Source organism: Emys orbicularis, chromosome 7, assembly GCF_028017835.1.
Source record: "Emys orbicularis isolate rEmyOrb1 chromosome 7, rEmyOrb1.hap1, whole genome shotgun sequence".
Taxonomy (NCBI): Eukaryota; Metazoa; Chordata; order Testudines; family Emydidae; genus Emys; species Emys orbicularis.
In genome coordinates, this window is record NC_088689.1 from 59,446,999 (window position 1) to 59,453,220 (window position 6,222).

The window sequence follows — 6,222 nt, forward strand, 5'->3', positions numbered from 1 at the left end:
TCGGTCCATGCTGGAGCTCGTTTGCGATTCTGGGACTGCATGGTCACCTGTCCTGCTGAGCTCGCCACGCTGACCAAACAGGAAATGAAATTCAAAATTTCCCGGGGCTTTTCCTGTGTACCTGGCTAGTGCATCAGAGTTCAAAGTGCTGAGCATTTGAACATTGGAGCACTCTGGGTTAGCTCCCGGAGGGCCAATACCATTGAATTGCATCTGCACTACCCCAAATTCGACCCAACAAGGTTGATTTTAGCACTACTCCCCTCACCGGGGAGGAGTACAGCAGTTGATTTTAAGAGCCCGTTAGGTTGACAGAACGGGGTTGGTTGTGTAGATGATTTGCTTATAAAATCAGAGCCGTAACTAGCTATTTTTGCGCATGAGGCAAGAATATAAATTTGCGCCCCCCCCACAGCGCCACCCAGCCCCCCCGAAACACCCCCTCCCCGAAACACACACCCCCCCCAGCGCCTCCCGCCCCGCGGAAACAAACCCTCCTTCCCCAGCGCTGCCTCCCCCGAAACAGCTGTGGGCCAAAAAGGAAGGTTTGGGGAGGGGGGGGGGAGAAACGGCACGCATAGGGTGACCAGATCACAGCAGTAAAATAGGACCCGCCCCCTCCCCACCATCACACCCCTCTTCACCTCTTATCCCCCCGCTGGCTTGCTGCGTCCCTCCTAGTCAGTCCCCCACCCACCACTTGCCTCCTTTCACCTTCTCCCTCCCCTGCCAGAAATCCCCATGCCCGCCCCTAGGATCCCTGCTGGCTCACCGCTCGCCTCTTTGCCCACCCGCTCGCCCCCGACTCGCCGCTCGCCCCCCCCAAGTATAAAGTCTCATACAAAGACCCAGGGGTCACTATGTTACTGCACACAGCAGTCAATCAATGCAGTTGTAGATAAATCTCTGCATTATGCATTTTTGTATAACTTTTATATGACTTTATATTGAACCTTGGTAATATGTTATAGCAGGCCCCTAAGGTAGTATAATTAAGGTAAAAGAAAAATGTCTTTTTGCTAGAAGTAGAATAAGATCTTCCCCCCACTTTGTAATCAATTGCCCTGTTGAATGAATGAGGTGTGAATGAGGAAGGTGTGGAAGGCAGGCACCTCCAGACAGCTGCAACCCTTGGAGAGGGGCTGGGAGCCAGACCAAGGACAATCAAACTTGTCAAGTGGTCTGACTAGAGAAGAGCAGACATAATGACGGCCAAGGGGGTTAGAAGCAAGCACCTTCCTTTGGGAACACCCTCTTTGCAGCATTGGGACAACCCCCACCCCAGAGAAAAGCAGCAAAAAGGACCAATAGACACAGTCCCAGATTTTGAATCTGGGAGATTTGCCCCCCTCCAGCCACCGACTCACTGCTCGCCTCCTCCCCCTCGCCCCCAAAGTATAAAGCCTCATTCAAAGACCCAGGGGGTCACTATATTAATGCACACAGCAGACAATCAATGCAGTACCAAAAATTAAAATACTGAAAATGGATGGTTTGTAAAAATTTTGGTGGTGTCCAGAACACTCAGAGCCCACCCCACCCCCAAACTCTGTCCCCCACCTGCCTAAGGCTCTGCGAGGGGGTTTGGGTGGGGGGAAGAGGTCTGGGATGCAGGCCCTGGGTTGAGGCAGGGGATTGGGGTGTAGGACGGTTGAGAGGTTGGGCTCTGGGATGGAGTCTGGGGTGCAGGCTCTGGGAGGAAGTTTGGGGGCAGGAGAGGGTGTGTGGGAAGAGGTGGGGGTGCAGGCTCTGGGACGGAGTTTGGGTTCTAGGTGCAGGCTCTGGGTTGGGGCAGGGCCTCTGGGTGCAGACTCTGGGACAGAGTTTGGGGGCAGGAGAGGGTGTGTGGGAAGAGGTGGGGGTGTAGGCTCTGGGATGGAGTTTGGGTGCTGGATGCAGGCTCTGGACTGGGGCAGGGCCTCTGGGTGCAGGAGGGGGGGAGGGGTGCAGGCTCTGGGACAGAGTTTGGGTGCAGGAGGGGGTGTGTGGGGAGGGGGTGAGGGGTGCAGGCTCTGGGACAGAGTTTGGGTGCAGGCTCTGGGACAGAGTTTGGGTGCAGGAGGGGATGTGTGGGGAGGGGGGAGGGGTACAGGCTCTGGGACAGAGTTTGGGTGCAGGAGGGGATGTGTGGGGAGGGGGTGAGGGGTACAGGCTCTGGGACAGAGTTTGGGTGCAGGCTCTGGGACAGAGTTTGGGTGCTGGGTGCAGGCTTCGGGCTGGGGCAGGGCCTCTGGGTGCAGGATGGGGTGGGGGTGCAGGCTCTGGGACAGAGTTTGGGTGCAGGAGGGGGTGTGTGGGAAGAGGTGGGGGTTCAGGCTCTGGGACGGAGTTTGGGTGCTGGGTGCAGGCTCTGGGTTGGGGCAGGGCCTCTGGGTGCAGGCTCTGGGACAGAGTTTGGGGGCAGAAGGGGGTGTGTGGGGAGGGGGGAGGGGTGCAGGCTCTGGGACAGAGTTTGGGTGCTGGGTGCAGGCTCAGGGCTGGGGCACGGGGTGGGGTGCAGGATGGGTGGAGGGGTGCAGGCTCTGGGAGGGAGTGCAGAGGGCTGGGTGCAGGCTCTGGGACAGAGTTTGGGGGCCGGAGAGGGGGTGTGGGCTCTGGGAGGGGGTGGTGGGTGCTGGTGGGGAGGAGACTGCCATCACATGTGGCTTCCTTCCTCCCATGCTGCCCCTCGCCATAGCCTCACTGGGGGTGGGGCATGGGGCTGCCCCTTGCCCAGTTTGCAGGAGTGGTGGCTGGGGGGAGGGGTGTTTACAGGGTCAAACACTCACCGAAGCCCCAGCAGCTGCTCAGGTGAGTGAGGTCCACTGCCGATGATCCTGTCTCCCACCGGAAGCCCCCTCAGCATCTCCTCCAGGTGGGTGCCGGGGGAGGGGAGGGCTGCGAAGGACGTGTGTGCCGCCTCCTCCTCCCTCCCCCTCCTGACGTGCAGCAGCTGGCTGCTCGCCCTCAGCCGGCCAGCATCTCTTGTTGCCATAGAGGCAGCAGCAGCCGGGAGAGCCACGCAGCTTTCCTTTCGGCAGGGACACTCCGGCTTTTCTGTGCTCCTGGGCTTTGCGTGCCCGAGGCAAGTGCCTCACTCGCCTCGCCCTTGTTATGGCACTGTATAAAATCAACCTAACGTGGCTAAATTCGACCTAACCTCATAGTGAAGACCAAGGCTGAGATCAGGGCTTGTGCCCCACCCCCATGTGTGTGGAAAGGGGAGCACGTGTACCTGGAGGAGCTCGTCTGCATCATTTATTGCAAAAAGGTGTGGTTGTTGCACTAGCAAGGCACTGGGTGGGAGGGGAAGCAGCCTGAGAGTTTAGTGATGGGTAAGGGAAAGTGTAGGTTCAGGAGTGCAAGGACAAGGCTTCCCTGACCCACTGCTAGGGTGACCAGATGTCCCGATTTTATAGGGACAGTCCCGATTTTTGGGGCTTTTTCTTATATAGGCTCCTATTACCACCCACCCCCTGTCCCGATTTTTCACATTTGCTGTCTGGTCACCCTACCCACTGCAGCTCCCTGCCAGGCCAGATGAGACCAGCCTGGCTTGCTCCCACAGCCCTACCTAAATCCTAAACCCTCCCTGCTGGCTCAACACTTCCTGTCAGGCCCTGGCACTGAGAGGAGCTGCTGGGGGCAGTATCTATAGGTGAAAAGAAGCACAGCTGTTCCTAAAACGAATACTGAAACAATCAGCCCTTCTAGCTGATCGTGTTAGTCCCCATGAAGTCCCCCAAAGTCTGTGCTAGAGCAATAGCCACATATTAGCCTGTAAAGTGATCAGGTACCTACTTTCCCAGCTAATAATCTGGTATGCCGCTTTCCCCTCTCTTCTCTATCTCTGGTCTGCATGAGTCCTCAGAGTCCTTCCACACCTGCAGCCCGGCATGCCAGCCTCTCTCTCCGAGGCTGATCCTCCATATTACTCAAAGCGAAAGAGATCTCTGTGTTCAGTCTACGCAACAGGCTATAATCTTTGACTGCCTGGATTTGTTACAGGGAAGGAAACATGAAAAAAGAGACATGTCTCACCAGGGGACATCAACAAGGGGAAACTCGGAACATGGCATTGTTAGATATTGCTGTGGAAGGATGTTTCTTGTAGGGAGCGTTACACTTATGATTAAATCCACCTCATGATCGCTTAGCTTTACTCTAGCCCAGAGGTGGGCAACCTATGGCCCGCAGGCCACATCCGGCCCACGGGACCCTCTGGCCCGGCCCCTGAGCTCAGGGCCCGGGAGGCTAGCCTCTGGCCCCACCCTTCTGTCCCTCCTCCCCCGCAGCCTCAGCTCACTGTGCCGCCGGCGCAATGCTCTGGGCTGCGGGGCTGAGAGCTCCTGGGGCAGCGCAGCTGCTGAGCCGTGGCCTGACCCGGTGCTCTGTGCTGCGTGGTGGCACGGCTGTAACGCCACCGGTGCTCCAGGCAGTGCGGTAAGGGGGCAGGGAGCGGGGGTGGGTTGGATAGAGGGCAGGAGTTCGGGGGGGATGGTGGTCGGGGGTGGAGGTGTGGATAGGGGTCGGGGCAGTCAGAAGACGGGGAACAGGAGGGTTGAATGGGGGCAGGAGTCCCGGGGGGGCAGTCAGGGGACAAGGAGCAGTGGGGGTGGATGGGGCAGGGGTCCTGGGGGGGCTGTCAGGGAACAGGGGTGGTTGGATGGGGCAGGAGTCCCCAGGGGGCCATGAGGGGGCGAGAAGCAGGGGGGGTCGGATAGGGGGCGGGGGCCAGGCCACGCCTGGCTGTTTGGGGAGGCACAGCCTCCCCTAACCAGCCCTCTATACAATTTCCGAACCCTGATGTGGCCCTCAGGCCAAAAAGTTTGCCCAGCCCTGCTCTAGCCACTGTCACCAGAGTGATCCAGGCATCTAAAGTAGAGAATAAGCCCAGGGTAGATTTTTGCTAACTATGTCCTTTTAGAAGTTCACACCTCTGCCCGCAAAGCCAGGCAATACACCCACAATGGTATGTACTTTGCACCAAGGGAGAAACCTCTCAAAAGTGAAGAGTGGGTGCAGTTTGTGAGTGTTAAGATTTAACAGCCACTTTTCCAGGGAAAAACTGCCTCCAGACAGTGCGGCTCAGCACCGAGCCTGCCTTCTGAGCAGATCAAGGGCCCCATTTAGGCTGATCTCTCTTTTGCAACATGGATGTGTTTGGCAATAATCTAAAGATCAAGTGGATTATAAGTATGAACTTTTTTTATTCATTTGCAAAACCTTCAGAAGACGATTGCACTTCTGAATGTTACATTGTTGGGGTTGGTGAGCAAATATTGCGTTGCCAGGCTACTTGTACTGAATGTTGTGCTCTAGTTCTCTCCCTTTTCCTGGCCCAGGCCTCTCGTCGCCCCTCTAAGTCTGTTTCTTTGGCTTTCATTTTCAGATACATCTACACACAGAAGAGACCTGATTCTCTACTAGCCCTGGCCTTATTTAATCATTTACATCTCTGCTAAGTGAGTGTAAAATGCTCCTGAGATGGGGGTAAATTATCCACAACTATTACCTCCCCCCCACTCCCCCACCTTTCCTGAGTCTCTGCACAATGGCTGAGGCACAGGCTAGATTCAGAGAGCATTGCACATAGATAAACGTCAAGGCTATTTTACCCAGAACCCTGAATGCAGGTGTGAGTGACAGCTCCCAGCCAGCTTTAAAGAAAGGGGACTGCACAATTCTTCATAAGCACACCCAAAATACACCCAAAATACAAACAGTGTTTGGAATATTTCTTAAATAGCCTTTAAAGCCTAAAGCCATTGGGTAAATAAGTCTGCCAGTTTTTCTTCCTAGACAGAGTCGCACAACTCTGCTGCTCTTCCTGATATTGCCAACCCAAAGTGTTCAAAAATTGCAAGTCAGACCCCGCTTTGTATTTAGGTTCTCGGCTGTGAGCCTTTTCTTGGGTCACATTTGTAAACTCATTCCCCACAAGGGCTAGAAACTTACTTTTATCTGAAATGAAAACTGAGATTTTCACCATTGCACCAGCAGCTTTGACTTTAAGATAAACACCACATATCAAACACACATTACAATCTAAAATTGCAGCATAACATCAGCATTTCTATACTTTAGCACAGGGGTTCTCAACCTTTTTCTTTCAGAGGTTCCCCAACATGTGATAAAAATGCCACGTCCCACCTATGCCACAACAACTGGTTTTCTGCATATAAAAGCCAGGGCCGGCATTAAGGGGTAGCAAGCAGGGCAATTGCCCGGGGCTCCATGCCA